The sequence below is a fragment of the Amblyomma maculatum genome, chromosome 2, assembly GCF_055883805.1.
Source record: "Amblyomma maculatum isolate TAMU_Amacu chromosome 2, ASM5588380v1, whole genome shotgun sequence".
Classification (NCBI taxonomy): Eukaryota; Metazoa; Arthropoda; class Arachnida; order Ixodida; family Ixodidae; genus Amblyomma; species Amblyomma maculatum.
In genome coordinates this window covers 166137261-166157240 of record NC_139345.1, presented here as the reverse complement: position 1 = coordinate 166157240, position 19980 = coordinate 166137261, and the positions used below count along the sequence as shown (strand labels likewise).

The window sequence follows — 19980 nt, the reverse complement described above, 5'->3', positions numbered from 1 at the left end:
GAAGTTGATCCAGTAGAAGCATGTTTAACTACACTGCTCAGCTGTCATTCTTTAGGTGCCAGATTGAGTGTTCGCGCTCATTCGATTAGTGAAAGATGTAGATTAGGATTTGTACTAGTTATGGTGGCGACCTATCACTTTATTTGGTTAGAGTAAAGAGAACTTCTTATTGGGCTAGTTGGTGCCTGTTCATTTTAAATTTAAAGGCACCAAAACCACATGCACACACACAAGGTGCTCTATCCGGTTCTTTTCTTGCATGTGAGCTTGTGATTTTGCACCTTTAAATTAAAAAAAAAACAGTGGCCAGTGTGATGGCTTCATTGGCCTCAATAATATCAATTGACCTGTTTATCTCAGGCCATTGACTTCAAACTGGTGTGCAGTTCAGATCGCAATGGCTGTTGGCATTGCTGTTTAATGCCACTAACTGCTATTCAGTTGAAGTAGTGACAGTGAACTAAAGTGGTGTTCAAGGAACCTTGTAATAGAGGTGTAAGTCTTCCATTCCATTGGAAAAATTGGGTACTTAAAATACATCTGTCAGTTCCATTTTAATTTATTGATACAGAAAAGGGAGGGAGAAGGGGGGGGGGGGGCTAAATAACATCGTTGGATGGAAGGCACAGTTTAGATACAGATAGTGCTAAACCAGGCAGAACATGAAGTAAACGAAGTCTAGTGGCATAAAATTATTTTAAAATAAATAGCATTTAAAAGATGTTATATTCACTAGAAATGAAATGCTCTTTATGTGCGCATCAAATTTTCAGTGCCAGGGTATGCTTCTGGGACAACTGAAAGCACCACTAGCAGCGGCAATCTTCCGCAGGCTCCACCTGCTGCACTCGAGCTGGAACCATCAGGTATCAACTTTGTATGCATTTCAGATTCTCTTGTTTTGTTCACCTTAGTGCAGAATTGATATTAACTGTAGCCTTGCTGCAATTTTAAGAATTTTATGTTACAGCTCTAACTTGTCCACACTAAGCAGCTTGAAATGTACAGCCTTTGTCAAAAGTGTGGAGCCCAAGGGCTTGCCTTTTGAGGCTTATAGTGGCACTGAAATAGCTTTAGTAGAGGTCCTCATCAGAGAGAGTAAGACAAAACCTCTTCTTACCGTTAGAGATTCAGAACACCTGAAGTACATACAAGGGGCACGAAGTGACCCAGAAGCAGACCTCTTGGGCTCTATCTACCCTTTTGACAAAGACTACATTACTGCTGCTGTTCTGAACAGGGTCCAGCCTAGCCAAATTGTTTTTCCATAAACTGAACGAAGCTTTTAGGAATAGAATGAAGTTTTTACTTTCACTAAAAATGAAATGTTTTTATGAACTCAACAAATTTTCAGTTCCCAGCCATCCATCTGGGACCACAATGAGCAGTTCCATGCAAGCTGGACCAACTGTGATACTGCCACAGCCAACAGGTATCAACTTTTTGTGCTTTTTGCATGTCAGTCATTGTGCTGTTCACCTTAGTGCAGAATTTTTAACTGCAGCCTTGCTGCTATTTTATTTTTAATGTTAATGCTTTATTGTCCTTTTGAAGCAGTGTGAAATGTACATAATTTCATCACTTCACTGCCATCCAGCCGCTGCTATTGTACTAAGTGGAGTGCAGCCAAGCCAGATTGATTTTTCTTGAAATGAATGGTTGTGTCACTGACTATTGTCAGGTAGATATTCTCATTGAAATTACTGTATTTGTTCATACAATCGTGCCTCGTTTGTTGTACACCTGGGTTCCCAGGCGAAACTACCCATCAAGCAGGTCATCCGTAATAGCAATTCATGAAACAGAAAGCAGTATTCAGGGGGAAAAAATGCTGTTCAGGATTGGTATATCCGCTTCTGATCAAAATGGTGGGCAATGAAGAGGCAATCAGAGTAAAATGTTGTTTATTAGGTCTTCAAGCGAGTGGAAAAAAATCCGAATCTTCTGAATGTTGAGTTATTGAATGGCTTCACAAGACTGCTGAAATTTGTTTACACATTAGCAATTTGTTTTGTGAGACCTAGGCAACTGTTGTCTATTTTCAAGGCAAACACTACGTCACAACAACAGTCTCTCATAGTTCTAGTAAATGTTTCATTTCGTGCTAGCCACTGGAAGTGGTGGAAACAGAACTCCTCCACAATGACAGTTATCTACGGCTTCTTTCATAGTCCAAAATGGTTTCACTTGTGCTTCCTCGCATGTGGCATTGCATGTGAGGAGGCTTTACCGCAGAAACAAGGAACAGCGCGTGACATACAGAAAGTTTCGGTACACTGTAAAAATGAAAATGCTACGTGGACAGATGCGGGGGAAATATACATTGGTTGTGGCACAGCAAGATGCTACGACGCATGTGATTTCCACCCTCAACCATCACTGTGCTTGTATAGACCCTTTACAGTGCGAGTGCATGAGCGCTGCCATATTTGATCACGTGACCCTTTCGCCATCACCGACATTCTGGTTTGATGGCTTCCGGCGCACTGGTACTCAGCGGCACGGTGCGACGTACCCGCTATCTCTGGGGGCAGTGAGCTTGTAGACAGCCAAAAAATTTCATGTGAATGCCAATAGTATGTGTAGGTGCTAAGAAATGTTTAATTTAACCACGTAGTTCACTTTCTGCGTCCTCCTAACTGTCTGCATTGGCTAGAACGTTTCGACAAACCCGTCGGCCGTCGGCTTTTTTTTTATCAATTCCCTCTCTAGCGCTCTTTGTGAAAAACATGATTTTCTGTTTACAAACTCGTTATTCCCTCAAGCACATTTTCTTTTAAATTTTCTTGCGCAAAGAGCGAATGCATGTTCAGACGGTGCTGGCTGAGACGCATTATGAATGTTCACCATTTAACAATGTGCACAATATTTACTACTCTATATGGACGCGCGTGTAATCCCTGACAATTGATAAGGTATAATTTTACCTCCTGTAAACGTCCTGGCTTCAAAAGACTATTGAAGACCACATCAGGCACTCAGTGGTGTTCACCTGTGCTCGGGCAAAAGTGACTGGAAACTGCACAGGAATTCACAGCCCATAGTAGGCAACCCATGAAAGCGGGGATATAAAAAATCTTATCATGGTAAATTTATCATTAACCCATGCATTAGTTTTATACAAGCAGCAGTTATTGCATGTATTGCAGCAGTGCTTGTCTAAGCTTGGTTTGGTTTGTGAGGCTCTGGCAGTCTTGAAGCCATAGGTAGTGTAAGAGGGTTCTAGCACAGCTTCCGCCCTCGCTCTGGATCACGTTCTACGTCCACCCCTATGGTTAAGGGTGGCGCTGGTGAACACTCTCAAGGTTCGTATACAGGCAACATTAATACCCAAGAAAGTAGCAGGTGGGACAGCGGCCGATGTAGCTCATTCGGAAGAGCACCAGACGCTATATTCGGAGGTCGTGGGCTCGGTTCCCACCATCGGTATGTTGTTTTTCCTTCTACTTTGTGTTTATTTTTCGCCTAAACCGATTACATTACTAATTTATGCGACTACCGAAGTAAAAAAAAAAGGATGTAAAGTACAATCCCCAATGCTTTCCTTGGCCTCGCCGACTATTAGTTTTTTTCCTTCATGTATTATGACGAGCACCCTTCCTTCCCCTTCATTTATCTGCTTGTAGCTTAGGGGGGTCTCGGCTCTGGCAGTCTTGAAGCCACAGGTAGCGTAAGAGGGTTCTAGCACAGCTTCCGCCCTCGCTCTAGATCACGTTCTACGTGACGCTGGCGGTAACACAGGACGTTCCACGTCCACCGCTGTGGTTGAGGGTGGCGCTGGTGAACACTCTCAAGGTTCGTATACAGGCAACATTAATACCCAAGAAAGTAGCAGGTGGGACAGCGGCCGATGTAGCTCAGTTGGAAGAGCACCGGACGCTATATTCGGAGGTCGTGGGCTCGGTTCCCACCATCGGTATGTTGTTTTTCCTTCTACTTTGTGTTTATTTTTTGCCTAAATTACTAATTTATGCGATTACCGAAGTAAAAAAAGGATGTAAAGTACAATCCCCAATGCTTTCCTTGGCCTCGCCAACTGTTAGCTTTTTTTCTTCATTAATAACCCAAAGTGACTCAGGTTATGAGTGGAGGACTGCGGAAATTCTCATCCCCTGCGGTTCTTTAATGTGCACTGATATTGCACAGCACACGGGCTCCTGAGTTTTTGGCTCAAGGGAAAAGCAGCTGCCGAGGCCGGGATTCGATCCCGCAAATCTCTGGGAACAGTACCTAATTAAAGTACGCAGATTCACTGATATGCCCACACTGAGTTTCCTTCTCTGCACAATCAATTCTTATAAATGCATAGACGTTAATAGCCACGTCAAGGTACCTCTTAATGCCCTGCGAAAATATCGTGGCAGCAGTGCAAAGACGCAATGTACTACTACTCAGAAAACGTCAGGGTCGTTCTTGCATTCTTATGGGTACTGCTGGTGCTAAAATGAGCTGGTGCGTCAGGTATAGTCTTTCTCTACAATTCGCAGGCACTTTCTTGTCCCAGAAAGGAATATGAACTCGTGATAGACCTCCGAGAAAAACGGTGGTCTAGGCCATGATGTGCACCTTATGTAGAAAGTATAGTCTGTTCTTCCGCCAATAAACAACAGGGTCATTATCTCTACTTCCTCGCAGAATACTTCGACAATACAGATGACACCTGCATCAAAGCAGTGGTGTTTAACAGTCAGCCGGCATTCTTACACAAGACGCGCAGCAGCACTTTGCACTGCACGCCGATGCGTTCCGAAGGCCAGCAATGACAGCTGTCCCAGCGGTTCCACCTGTTAGGGAGAGTGGAACTACTTTCTGTAAACGGTCTGTATTGCAACGATGTCGTGGCTGCCGGTAGTCATGGCCGATGGGGAAAGCTTGGGTGGTAGGCCTCGTTGCTTGCGGCTGGTGCCTCAAGCAACGAGGTTTCCTCGAATATATGACTAGCACTCCTGCTTAGCGGAGGGGTATGGGATATCGGACCTCACCTCCACCAAATCTGTCACGATGTTGGTGACTGGGGCTAGCTTAACTGAGCCGGTAGAGGTGAAATTCCACGGTCCGAGTTCCAGGTACGTCCTGCGACTGCGGAGCCTATTCATTTCGTCTTTCGCTCCGAGCTCCCCCTGGCATATTTGCCCTCTCCATACCTCCAAAGTAACAGTACAGCCTCGCGAGAGCATTTCTTGGATTAGTAAGGTAGGTGGAGCTAGTGGAAGTTGTTCATAATGGAAATATGAGTGCAAACATAGCAAGGCACAAAGGAAAAGAAAACACAGGACATACACCGTTCTCACAGCTGGTTTATTGACAAAGAGCACATTTGTTTAAATATAATAAAATCATTTTTGTCTTTGATTGCGTCACTAGATTTAAACCAATGTGCTCTTTTCCAGTAAACGAGTTATAAGGATGGTGCACATCCAGTGTCTTCTTTTTCTTTATGCCTCGTTATGTTTGCACCCACATATTGCCAAAATTCCTTGGTTTCCTCATGTGCAGGCAGCCCAGATTCAGGGGTGTATAGATAATTTCAAATTCATTCATTCAGGCTCACATGAATGGTCTATGCTTTGCATTGACTCCTTTGAAGCTTGCGCAGACCATGTCATGCAGTTCGGATTATCTAGAAATTTCAATTTTTATGAGGTTCAAAATAACGAGCTCACTACCCCTAACCCCAATTTCCCCCAATAAAGTTTATCAATCAATCAATTCTCACTCTACTTGGAACAAAATATGATTTATGATGTCATGCCATTTTTCATTTTATATTAGTTGCACACGACAAAAAGTCTAAAAAATGCAACTTATGCACTGGAAAATGTTTTTGTATATCTGTGCCAGAAGGCTCTTTTGGCTGCGTCAAAGTGATCTGAGCCAATCACATCACTGCATCTTTATTAAGGGGCGTCAGGTGCACAATATACATTGATGACTTGTTTTCGTAGTGAAAACATTTGTTGGCTTGACAGGCCATGAATAATTCTTGCCACACTGGCGAGTTAATTGAGGCCATGTGAAGTGTTCTGTCACTTTTAAGATTATCGTATTACTCTGACAAAGTGTAGGAATGCTGTGCTACTGCTCCTCATTTGAAAAGTCCTTTTGTGTATAAGATATTTCAGTGCTCAGGCTAATGTGTCATTTTGCTCCCTGAACAGTTAACATCCCGGGGTGCGAAGCTCCTTTTGCTGCCAAGTCCTGCCCACAGCAGGGAGCAAGACGGTCGAAAGGTATGTTTCTGCTCATAATGTGCTGAAGGAAACTTGAAATAGAGCTTAGAAATATGTTAAAGAGCTGTTTTTGGGTGAATTTATTCCATGCTTTCCAAACCAGTATTAATGCCTTGGAAATAGAAATCAAATATATAATTTGAAGTGTGGTTTCTCTGAATACCAAGATCAATGACTGCAAGCAGGTTTACTTCTGATTGGATGTTGTGGTCCTGTGGGTAACCTTCAGAACATGTTCCGACTTGAAAGGCGACCTCTTGGGCATTCAAGGGACGTCTTCGCTGCATCATTTGTGGTTGTCTCATTGATGTGCTCTCATACACACTGCAAAAATGCTCGTCAAATTCGAAAACTAAGTTTTGTGGGGTGTGTCATGGACGTTTCAAAAAAGGCACAATTCATCTTTCTGATAAATGATTCAGACACAAGAAACGATTTATGCTCGCCTGAAGGAGTACTCATTGGCGGCGGCTCAATGCACATTTCAGCTATTTGTGCGACTATCTGTTCAAGTCTTTCTAGACTCAAATCTGCATTTTTTGTGGTTTTTATGCGCCCCTTTATTTTTAGCGCAGCAATCCAGAACATCATGTCCGTCAAAAACCGCTTAGTCTATTTCTTCACAAGTGCGCCTCTTTCAGAAATATATGCATCATACCCTCTCCTTTTCAGCTTGTGCAAGATATACCGTATTTACTAGCGTAATCAACCCACCTTTGTCAAGAAAAATTGATGACAGATTTGGGGGGTAGGGTTCATTATGTGGGATTTTTTTTGCGAGTCGTCCGCTCTTTTATCAGTCATCAATGAAAGCACGCAGTCAGCTGCAATTACAACACCTTGATTTATTATTATTATTATGATTTTTCGCTTCAAAAGGTGTTTGCTGCTTCATGCGTTCCAATGATTTATGGCAGTGGACAGCGCCCACCGAGCGCGATCATGGCGTGTACTGACACGGCCGGACTGAATGCAGCGGAGAGTGCCATTGCATTCAGTCCGGCCATGGTCATGAAAACCAGCAGCTTGTGCAACCGTGAGTAGGAAAACGAAGAGATGCGCACTGCAGCCTTTTTTAATTCTCAGCGGCAAAAGTCGGTCGTGGGTTCCTGATGCGAGTGGGTTCATTACGCGAGTATTTAGGATAAATATATTTGTGGGAGAGGAGGGTGAAGGCTGTTCGAGAAAAATCTCCCCCTGGTAGAAGTGAGCGATGAGCACAAAAGAGCAAATGAAGCAAACGAAATAAGGAAACGATGGTTTGGTAATAATAATAAAGAGGGTCAAGAGGGGGGGGGGGGGGGGGCTCGTGTTAAGCTACGCTACCACACCGGTTGCCCTTTACACCCCAGGAAACCACTGATAGCAATACAGCTGAGTGATCGGTGAAAATATATGGAATATATGCTCTCGCAATCCAGACAACATTTCAACGAAGCACGATGGTGTCCCACAGGTCACACAAAAAAATCTCGATCCATGGACGTGGTGGGATTGCAAAACTGGGAAGTGGGGCAGACATTGGACTTTGAGAAAGGGGAAGCATGATGAGTGATGCATCACAAGTAAAGAAGGGAAGCCTGCTTTTCCACTGGAGCAGGCAGTGGAGCACATCCCCCTGTGGCCAGAGCTTTATGAAAAGCAGAGTCCTCAGGTATTTTAATTTCCGTGGGCTCAATTAGCTGTTGTCAGTCACGAAAGCTTTTTATGCATGGTAGCCCAAAAAATCAAAGCGAGAACAAAGTTTTCCAGAATGCTCTTTAGTGCGTTTTAACTGTGCGCACACTCAGCCTGCTAGAGAATTCTGTTGAAAGCCTTTCACTGTCTTCCAGATCGCTATTACCACCATGTGAATGTAAGCATAAACCGATGCAAATGAGTGCCTGCTATGTACTGGATCAAATGATGTAGCACATAATGATGCAGTCTTTTCAGCCCATAAAAGAGTATTTTTTTTATGATTTTTCCTATTTTTGTGTAGCTCTTGGGCCTGCAGCACGAGAAATCGACACAACTGTTGGGGACCTGAATGATGTAGGAGAGGTAAGCAGTATTGCCAGTTCTTCATCTTCTACTTTGTTGTCTGGGAAGGGGAAGAAAAAGATTCTTTCTTAGGGCATACTATAAAGTCAGCCTTCAGAAGCATGGAAATTTTTATTGTCAAGGCAAAGAGTGTAGTTCATTGCTTTCGCCATGTGGGTTATAGTCGACCATCGCCTTCTTCCTCCGCCCCCCCCCCCCCCAAAAAAAAAATTGCATATAACCTGCACTCCATTTTTAAGAACTAATTTTTTCAACTTTCGTGTGGGATATAGTACACGAGTACTATGTTATATGCAATACCTTACCGCAGCCAACGCCAGGTGTGAAATTCTGAATCCATCCCCGTAATCATTGAAATCACTTGCAAATAGTACTACTATTTTTGTCTATGCATCAAGGAAGGGGGCTGGTGCTGGTTATTTGGGTCTGAAAATATTACATGTTCTCCAAAAATGCACACATATTTCAAGCCAAAGGGGAACCCACCTGTTCTTGCCCCACTAATGCCCACTTCGTCTCCCTCACCAGCTTCATTTCATTGCATGAGGGCAGGGGACCAGCAAAAGTTTCATCGGTCGCTCCTCTTATGCATGCAGATACGTAAAAATGTGTTTGATGTGGTCTCATGTGTACATCAGTTACATTACCTGAATGGAAAGTACAGTAAACAGCAAATTGGTTGTCAAATGAACAGCTAATGGGCTTGCTCCTTGGTTGCAACAGTGTTCAGCTCTACTGGTGCCCTTCACTGCCCAGGAGCATTGCGGTGCAGCAGCCATGAGACAAGCCCTCCCATAGCGTTACAGACGAATTTCATGACAGTGAGCATTGAAGGACTCTGCTGTTACTCAGAAATCGAATAAAAAAATTACAAGGATTCAACGCTGCTGAATCAAATATTGAGTGAAAGCATTAGTTGCAGGTGACTGAGAGTTCTCTTTTTCTTCTTTCTCAAGCCCCGCTCTAACCAAGCCGTATGAACGTGCCTTAGTGGCCTATAGGGGTAACGTGAATGCCAGAGTCTTAGCAGGCTGATTCTGACATAACCATCCCATGTGAAACGAGACACCCAAGTTGGCAGCTCCTGCCAGTCCGTGTGTCACGTGGGGTGTGCTGAAGGCTCGAAACCTAGAGTAGTATTGCTTTCGCAATATAAATTGTAATTTCTATCTTCATACATTTCTACACTCTTTTCGCTTTACCTTATAGGACACAAACACAGGTATGCTCGTTATACAGGAGTTGTAGGTCAGATGAGTTCTGTCATTTAAGACAATGTTACAAACCATTTGTACTATGCTCTTATCTGTTCTTCAGGTCCATGTGGGTCATGGGAATTACCTCAGCAGTGGCACATGGGAGCGACTACAAAATTCGCCCATGGACTCCACCTTCTGTAAGTAGTTGGCAGTCTGCCTGTGGGGCAGTGAGGTGCTGGCGGAGAGAAGTCTCACAGGCACACTGTCCAACAACGCTATTTCTAAGGGGGTGACGAAGACGTACCCACCACTCTCCCCCATGAAGGTGGCTTCAGTGTCAGGTAAGCCAAAAACAGTTGGTCTAGCCTATAGTGCACCGTGTATTCTAGTAAATCTACTTTCAACTGCATGCATTTTATTATCAGTTCGTACCAAGTATCCTATAGTTTTTGTTTTGTTTACAACGTGATCATTGCTTTGTATATTAGGTCCTATGCTGCTGATATAAACACACCTGTACTCTAACTTCTACTCCGAGTAGCTCTCGAGGTCTGTTTTGTATTTCAGAAGCCAGCCTCCACTCGAGTTACTCCTCAAGTTAAGGAAAAGTGTCAGGTTTTCATTGAGAACCTCGAAGTTGCAGCAACACTATCTAGACCACCAGTTTGCCTGTAGATTTGTTGGACATAGCAGTGTGGATTTTGTTCAATCTGTAAACAAAACTATTAAATAAATCCGTAAACATTATGGATGCAGGGAAATGTGTGCCGACGGCTGAGTGACGGCCTGAGTTCATTCGGCACGGAATTTATAGCAAGATATTGTTCTGCGGGCATGACTGTGGATAGCCTCTGATGTGCGCACCTTCCACTGCCACTAAGCTTAGTTGTAGCTGATCGATGCCTTAATTCTAGTTTTTTTTCTAGTTCATCACACTGCGCTTTATATGGCACTATTAAGGGGAGACGCGGTTCCTAAACTGCTAAAAAATGGGCGATGTTGTTTTTCAGCTCTGTTGCCGATTCTTCCGCAGTGGCTATAATCTCTAGCTTCTCTTTCAATGTGAAAGACTGCTGCCGAATCGCACTCATGGTGCCAACACAAAGCAGGCCAACTGTGCAACTGAGTTGACTAGTGTAAGACAGAACCCATCAAATGCGCAACAGCCGCTGGCTAAACAAAGCGTGACCAATGGCGTGGAGAATAAAGAGACTATGCTCTGGATGTGGGTTATTGTTGACCACCGCTTGTTCCTCCTCCCCCCCCCCCCCTTCAGAAAAAAAATGCTTGTAACTTTCACTCCATTTTTAAAAACTAATTTTTTCAAACTTTCCTGTGGGCTATATAGTCGATGACTGATTTTCCGGACTCTCAACAAACCGCAAAAATGTCCGAAAAAACAAGTGTGCACCAAAAAAGCTCAATTATTTGCTATTATTGACTTTGAGGCCTGAAAAAGTCATGAATGCTTTTCCGCACCACGCTCCGTTTTCGTGCTAACGGGTCCGCCTAAATTTCGGCGAGAGTCATAGTGTCACCGTAAGCCGACGAAACGGATGCGACCGCTTGCATCAGCTCAGCTTGCGTCGGCTGCGCTGCTGTAGGTGAGTCGTCGTCGTCTCTCTCAGACTCCACAAGCACTTGGTGAATAATTTCTGCATCTGTGAGGCCAGCGCACAGTTCCTACTCGTGGTCCACATCTGTGAACTCTGAAAACGAGACGGTCGATGTAGTTTCGACACCTGCAGTGCGAAGTGTTGCTTGGATCTCGCAATCCATATATTTTCACTGACCACTCTGCTGTATTGCTATCAGTGGTGTCCCGGGGTGTAGAGGGCAACCGGTGTGGTAGCGTAGCTTAACACATGCTCCCCCCCTCCCCCCGATCTCTTTATTATTATTACCAAACCATCGTTTCCTTATTTCCTTGCTCTTTTGTGCTCATGGCTCACTTGTACAAGGGGGAGATTTTCCTTGAACAGCCTCCACCCTCCCCTCCCACAAATATATTTACCGTAAATACTCTCATAATGAACCCACTCGCATCATGAATTCACCACCGACTTTTGCCACTGGGAATTTAAAAAAAGTTATAGTGCGCATCTCTTCGTTTCCTGCCGTCGTAGCCCATAGAGCATTTCATGGCAGCGTACCAAGATGCTTCACAGCGATATCATCTAAGTGCATATCATTTGAAGTAAGCTCTTGTACTAAAGGGGGGGGGGGGGGGTGCTTGGCAGTGCCAGGGCCCTTGACTGGTAAGCTAGCAGCTACTCGCGGTTGCACAAGCTGCTGGTTTTCATGACCATGGCCGGACTGAATACAATGGCACTCTCCGCTGCATTCAGTCCGGCCGTATCAGTACATGCCATGATCGGGCTCGGTGGGCGCTGTCCACTGCCACAATCATTGGAACGCATGAAGCAGCAAACACCTTTTGCAGCAAAAAATCGAGGTGTCATAATCGCAGCTGACTGCATGCTTTTATTGATGACCGATTAATTGGAGAGTGGACGACTTGCAAAAAAAATATGCCCACATAATGAACCTTACCCCCAAAACTGCAACCAATTTTTCTTGAAAAAGGTGGGTTCATTAAGCTAGTATGGTATGTGAGGACGACGTGCCTTTGAGGAAAATGAAGGATGTCATTGGGTATGGGAGGCGTTTAGCTATCAATCCATATAATTAAAAACAACAAAATGCAATGAGAAAGTTCAATAAAGCTGAAATTCAGTAAATATGCTCTGGGTTTTGTTTAGAGAACTTTGTATCTACGGCAACCAGCTCAGTTATGATTGCATTTTTGAACTCAGTGGAGCGAACCACATCTGTTTGCAGAGTGCAGAGTTTTGTGAGATTCTAGCCATAACTAAAAAAGTTAGGTTTAAGACCCTCATCCCCCCTTAGAGAAGCGGGCTTTTCAAGTGCATTTTAAGTTAGAGCTCCCAGCTGATTTCCAACCATAGTGGGCTGTTTGCTTTTGGGCAGTCTATTTCACTATTGCTGCTGCAGTGTCTCAGTGGTACGGTGCTTGCCTGCTGACCTGGAAGAAGCTGGATCGATCCCAGCCGTAGCAGTCGCGTTTCAATGGAAGCAAAATGCTAGAAGCGGCATAACCTACAAAACACCAGATGGTCGAAAACTGTCCTGTACCCTTCAATATAGCATTCCTTGTAGCTTGAATTGCTTTGGAATCTTAGGCCCCGTAAACTTATTTAGTTGTTTGTTGAAGTTCCCTTTTTTTTTTCTTCTCGTTGCTGATAAACCCGTCTCCTTGCTTTGCCGAGACAGTTTTTCCAATGGGCCGAATTAAATGAACAAACTTCTTTAGTTACCATGTAAAGGTTGGCCAGATGAACACGTACAACACAATCGAAAAAGAGCAGAAGAGACAAGAGTTGGGTCGCCCTCCGGCCTAGGACAGTCCATTGTCCCAAGTGAGCGTACGGGAGATTGCCCGTCTTCTCCCTCGCTCAGGCTGCAACTCCCAGACTACCCCCGCAACTCGCCGTTCTCGTGCAGTCTCACTTTTCTGCGAAAACGTCCTTGGCGTCCCACTGCCGCCGTTCACAGTTTCATGGAATCCGTAGCCGAGATACAGTTCGCCTAAGTGTCTCAACCCTGGCCTTTCCACCACTGGCATGTCACTCTCGAGGACATACACGAGATTTACGGCTGCCTCTTACATATACCAAAGAAAAAAAATGTACGAACACCCAATAGGCACTCGACGAGGTCCGCCAACAGCTCTCGGGCCCTCGCACACTAACCAACAGGCCGAACACAGAACGGCCAAACGCTTTTCAATGCGTGGAACCCCCCGCCCCTCAAGAAAGACATAAAACAGACAACGCGCACACGCAGGGACATTTCACACAGTAACCAAAAAATAAGAAAAAGGTCCCCCCTCTGTGGGTACGGGTGCTGCTCCACCCGCGCAACGCGTGGGCCGGCTCCCCGAAACGGGAGGAAACACAAATACACACAAAAAAAAAAACAAGCAAACATGCACTGTTGACGACCTTACAGGCCCTATAAACCGACAGCAATTTCAATCTTCAGCTTTGTCTCTGGCCTCTGCAAGCAAGAAATTTCGCAAGAAATCTGAATGGTGGTTTTTCATACTATTCTCAACACCTACACAGACACTACATCACTGGCAGCAAAGCTGGCCAGATGTGTAAGCATTTCTTGCAGTATTTCACTGCTGCTTTTGTCATGCAGCATGTAAAAGATGCTTTACTAAACTGCAAACGCTGTGGTTCTTTGTGGAGGTTCTTGAAATGTTACAGCCTGACAAAATATACATTTAAATAGGGTGGCATGCTATTTCACACCTAACTTTTTGCCCTAATCTCATCTTTATATACCATTCACACTTCCTCAAGTGATGGTTGGAGAAAGGTTCCTGACGAGCTTCTTGCCAAAAGAAATGCTGAGTCGTGTTCTTGAATTTCAGTTGAGTGTAGGAGCGGTTTTCTCCACTTCACAGGGTGTAGGCAGTGCGGCGAGTCGAGGCACGTTGGTGAATTTGGCAGTTATCTTGTTAAAGGCAGCATAGACGCACAGTGTGCTCATTTGATTATTTATGCGTAATAAGGAAGTAATTACTCATTGCATCCACCCCTAAATTTTTGACCAACCCTATTCCCACTTCGAGTTATAGATCAATTCGCTCTTGCCCTACCGTCTGCTCTGCTGACTGTCCTGGTTAGCTCAGTCGGTAGAGCGACTGCCCCGGAAAGACGGGGGTGCCGGATTCGATTCCCGAATCAGGACGAATTTTTCTTTAACTACGAAGTTTCTGAGAAAGCTGTATAGCTTTCCTTTGTAGCTGTATGGCTGCGCTTGAGTGGATGCAATTAGTAATTACTTCCTTATTACAAATCTACTCCACCTTGGGGGATTCCCCTAAATATTTGACCAAGACTATTTATATGGTGTTGTGTTCTAGAAAAGCACCCAACCTTGCTCATCATTCTTCATCACTGCACTCTGTCCTTGTGATAAAATTTTTATCCCATTTGTCACGTAAGACTTTGATGCCTGTTACCTCAAATTCGGGGGCTGAATTTTTTGTATGATGTACAATTGGCTGTACTTCACCTTCCATTTTTCCTAAATTCCTAAATCTATGCAGAGTAGCAAGTCAGTGGGTTTTAAATGCTGCAGGGCTTCTCTTTCTCTCTTGTTTTGTTGGGTGTATCGTAAATATAGTGTTATACACAAATGTCTGAAGCTTCGTTTCAAGAGCTATTAGCCCAGAGTAATAATTTTTATACTCAGCCACACTGACATACGTTACTTATTGTCCTGTCTGCAGATTCCTTCTGGCCCTATTTAAAAAAGAGGGGCTGCTCGGGTGAAGAGCTTGAGAAGCGGCACAAGAAGGTGACCCGGTATCTGGCACAAAAGTGCTGCGACTTGCGCCGGTAAGTGTCTATTCAAGGCAATATTCTTATGTGCATGAAAAGATTGGGTAAGCGCATGTGCTCGCATACTTTGTAAGCGTGGCTACATTTCCTTGCAACAAATTAAGGTTGATGAGTGGGCGAGTTGGAACATTCAATTGGTAGTCAGCCTTGTCTGTTCCCTTCTTCCCTGTGTCTCGTCCTTTGGCTGGTTTAAAATGAAATTTCCTTACAATCTGTATGGAATACTCATGCCCTGGAATACACTGCACGTTTTCGCTGTCATTTCTTTTCTTTTGCCTAGTATAGTGATATTGGGCGCGAGCACATACCGTGGCGCTGCCTCTCCGAAGCGCCCATATGACGAAGTAAGTAGGATGACGTACATTGAAATGCTGCCATAGTATGCTTTCCTAGGCAGTTCAGTCGCGCGTTAGCATTGCGTTCATTTATTTATTTAATATACACCTCGGTCTGGGCCTGCATAAGCTTCCTGCAAGGTTTGAGACCCACTCATTCGGCAATAAAGCACTTCATCAAGTCAGAGTTATTGAAGTTGGCGAGCTGCTTTACTGCTGTAAGGATGCACACCGGTTGCAGCATTTCTGCTGTTATGGAAAAAAATACTGAAGCTACCACACAACCAGTCAGATGTAAGCAGTCAGTGCACGGGTAACGGGGTTCCTGTGCAAGAGCCGATGACTGTCAGGAGCCTGGCAGATGTTGAGTGTCTTTCGCATAGCGCCGGCGGAAGCGGCACCGTTCACCAGCTTCCTTGAACGTAGTAGAGCAAACAAGTTTGACTGTTGAGATGGCATGGATTAATTTTTTAGCAGGTGTGAAGACGTGCTTTCCACGCAGTGAATTCTTGCACATTGACTAGTGTCATTGGCACTCTTGGTTAGAGCGGATATTTGTTTTCCCCACGCACGGTAGGGCTTTAACATATCTCGATCAGCGCATCACAGCATGCAATGCTCAATCTTTCCTTTATTCACGGACTCTGTCATTTGAAATTACTACAGCGCCAGAGATGCTGCCTGAGACAACTCACCCATATTTGCTTCGGGAAATATGGGGTGAGGCCCACACACGGGTGTGGCCCTTACATGCGTTTATACAGTCGAACCCGAATATATCGGCGAAATAGTTCGATATACAGAAATCGCTTGTGACAGCACTTACGATGCGAAAAAACGATACCGTATTTGTCGCGTAATCAATCCACTTGCATAATGAACCCACCCTCCACTTTTGCACCCGAGAATTTGAAGAAAAAAAAACGTAAAGGCCAGCTCGGCCACATGCAAGCGACTGAGCGATCTCAGCGACGAGCGGCAGCGACAGAGCGAAAATTTTCGAACTTGTTGAAACTGCGTCCCTCTCGCCGCTCGAGCCACCGCGGCAGCTCAAAACAAGGTTTCTGTGTCGCCGCGGCGGCAGTCCGTTTCGGTCGTCTCATCCACAGCTCATTGGCAGCGCGCCAAAATTCTGCGCAGCGATAACGTCAGGGTGCGTTTATCTTTTGATAGCTCCTGCGGTGGCGGGGAGCGAACTTGGCAGAGTGCCCATGATGGCTTGATTGCACAAGCCTGGTTCGATTTATCACGCTGCGCTTGGTTCAGGCGTCATGATCGCATCAGCTGACCGCCTGCTTTCGCTGATTCATACATGCAAGGATAAACGATAAGAAATAAAATAAACATCCCCGCAAAAAACAAACCCTGCCGCTTCTTAACGTCCGCAGCCGCCATATCTTACGCTACGCCGCGCGTACAAAACAACAATAAGAAAGGATGACTCTCGAAAAAAAAGAAAAAAGAAACAGAGATAGCTGCAGCTGCTTAACATCCGCAGGCGTCATAGCCACGTCTGCATCTGCCGCCGCGCCGCTGCACGCAGAGGGTTCGCAACACACTCTAGAGAAAGCATCCGACGTCTGTCTGAAAACGGGCTGAGCTGGCTTGGCGCATGCGTTGCGCGTGCTGAAGGATAGAGATAGCTCGGCAAAAGAATGGGCTGTTGTGCCTGGCCAAAGCCGCCTAGAAATTCAGCCGGACGCCAAACTTCTTCGGCGAACGCCTCCTTCACAAACTGTGGATACTTCTCTGCAAAGCACCAGTGCACTGGAGGCGAGCCGTACCAAAGGGACAGAAGCGACGTGTTTCAACATGAGCTGAACGTCCAGACAGCACGGCGCGCCGTGGCCCTGACGGTGAACCCCTTCTCGCCCCGCGGCATATTTGAAGCGAGAGCGAAGCAAGCTCTCCCATTGGCCCTGCGAAAGTGCTGCCGTCGGATTGGACCATTTTGAGCGTCAACGGTTCTCGGCAACGGAGTCTCAAGTGCTTCGTTCGAGACTCCGAGTGTGAGTTCGTCACGAGCGTCCATCGGGAGCAGTTCGCCCCCTGACAGTGCGGACGCGGCGGAATCTCCCCGGCCGTAGCTGCGCGAGAACAGTCGCGTATGGCTATGTTAGCTTTCGGCCCCAGAGCCGATCTTGTTGTGTAAATACCTGTAAATAGTGTATAAAGCCTTTTCTTCATCTCACCAACGCCGACTCGGATTCATCGCTACCGCCCAGGAAGCTGACAGCGCTCGTTTACGAAACGGGTGACGAGCGCTGCGTTACCAGCTCCTTGGCACAACCCTGTTGACGGTGAGCTACTGTGTGATAACCCCACCGGCACAACATTGGTGGCAGTTGCGGGATCCATTGGCACAACCCTGTTGACGGTGGGCTACTGTGTGATAACCCCACCGGCACAACATTGGATGGCAGCTGCGGGATGAGTACCTGAAGTTTCCCTCAAACGCCAGACTTCTCTAACACACAGGGTAGCTTAGAGAAAGGCTGAGCGTAGCATTCTGTTAACCTTGCGTGTTTCAAGCCTACAGGAAGTGTTTTGAAAACCAGGGGATGCTGATAAGGGAATCAGTGTGAGAAAGGCTTGCGCATCTCTTGCTAGGAGCGAGATAGCGAACGTATAGTACACTATTCTAAAAAGGCAAACAACAAGAGGCCGGTAAAAGATGGAGAGTTACAAGGTCAAAGAACTTCTCCAAATTTGTGATGAGTTGGGCATCGATTTGGGCTCAACAAAAAGAAAAAAAGGAAATTCTTGAGATCATGCAGGCAGAAGACGTGACGGTTGAGGAAGCCGCAGAGGCCTGGGATGATATTCAAGAGAGGAAAGGGAAGGAGGAAGCCAAAATCCAAGAACTCCAAAAGCGCGAGGAGCGTGAAAGGCTAGAACGCCAAAAGCGCGATGAACGTCGCGAGAAAGAGGAGGAGAAAGAACATCGCGAGAAAGAGGAGGAGAAAGAACGTCGCGAGAAAGAGATGCGTGAACGCAGGGAACGTCACGAGAAAGAGATGCGTGAACGTAGGGAACGTCACGAGAAAGAGGACGCCCGCGTATGGCAACTGATGCAGCTGGAGGTTTCAACACATAGAATGAGCGTGGAAAAGATTAAAGCTTTTAATGCCATTCATTGTAACGGTTCAATACCGCGAGACTGTCCACCACCGTTCCTCATCGCCGAGGATATTGCAGTGTATTTGGAAGATTTCGAGCGTGTCTGCAAAAGTAAGCACTTCGAGCGAGATACTTGGGCACAAAAATTGGTAGCTATTCTCTCCGCTGAGGCGTCGGAAGAAATCAAGCGCGTGATAGACGTTGACTTGAAAAGCTACGATTACCTGAAAGAGTCTTTACTGAAAAGACGTCGGCTGTCACCAATGGAACTTAGGGACAGGTATCAGCGGGAGAAAAACTGTACCAAAACGTACTTTGATTTGGCGTATCAGTTGAAAGCCGATATAACCGAATGGCTTGACAGTCAGGAAGTCTCGGAGCAAATTGTGCTTGCACCAGAGAATAAGACACAACTTGGGGAAGCGGCCGAGCAAAGCGACCGCAGCAGCGAGCTGATCGAGTCTCGAACAGAAGTGTCTAGGGTTACCTTGGTCGAGCCACTGGCAGCTGATACGGTTGGAGCCGACTCCATCGGCGAGAAATCCGCAGTGACACCGTCCTGCACGCCGCCTCACGTAGCTGTATGCAATCCGATTCCACCAATCGAGAGTGGGGAATTGGCAGTAAATCAACCGCCTTACAACTCAGAAGCAGCAGTTGTACAACGTGGCGGAGATGTAGTCAGGCTAGGAGACGACAAATGGGTGATTTCCGAAATCAGCGTTGTCGTAGATCATGACACACAGAAAGACGTGCCGTTCATGGAAACTGCGCAGCCCACGAGTGGTGAACAGCGAAGGCAAACCCATGACGCGGACGCTGTCGAGAACCACACCTGTGAAGTCGACAGCGAGCGACTAGACAGGAGCCATGAATCTTCCTGTCCTGACGTGCTCAATTGTGTTGGCGAAAACAACCCAAATGCGAACATGGACCTCACGCGATCCGAAACGCCCCAGCTATCGGACGACCTTGATCGTGCGCCGGTTAGCGCTGAGCGATGCGGCACACCGGAAGATCAGTGTAACTTGAGTGGCGAGCCTGCAGAGGATATGCCTAGCTCGGGGGCTGGCGTGAGCGAGCCTTGTCCTTGTTCGGACGCGACTGGCAGTGAGTCATGCGCTGCTGGCCGCGATGTAGGCGCGGCACCGCACTTCGACGATGCCGTCGCCATACCCGCTCCGGTTACCGGCAGCTTGAAAGAGCTGGTACAAAAAGAAAGAAAGCAAAAACTCAAGTGCCGCCGCCGAAAAGAGCGGAAAGGCAGGTGCATGAAAGAATGCTGTCATCGGAAGGTGAGAAAACGCAAACGATCGCGAAAGGAAAAGAAGCGGCGATCTCAGCGGCACAAATGCACCCGTGCTCTGAAAATGCGCGATTGGTGCGCCAAGCGTAAAGAACGAGACAGATCGTTCAGCAAAGCGAGTAACTTGTGCACGTCTGTTCTTTCGCCGACAAAGTGGAAAGAAAGTTCTCGTAGAGAAATGGACAGCCGAGGCTGTAGCGGAGGTAGGGGAGCCAAAACGCCTGAATACTGCTTCGCGTTCTGCCGCTTGCGGAAGAGAGCAGCACAATGCGAACTCGAATGCTTTGAGTCATGCATTCAAAACATAGC

The 19980-nt window shown here is 46.1% G+C and overlaps 1 long non-coding RNA gene across 1 annotated transcript; it reads left to right on the top strand.

The window, feature by feature from the left end:
- The first annotated feature begins 1371 nt into the window (after window positions 1-1371).
- On the top strand, window positions 1372-9898 carry LOC146200356 (uncharacterized). Its single transcript, XR_014704821.1, has 4 exons — window positions 1372-1432; window positions 6159-6230; window positions 8212-8273; window positions 9591-9898. It is a non-coding gene; the product is annotated as an uncharacterized LOC146200356 (long non-coding RNA).
- The last annotated feature ends 10082 nt before the right edge of the window (window positions 9899-19980 follow it).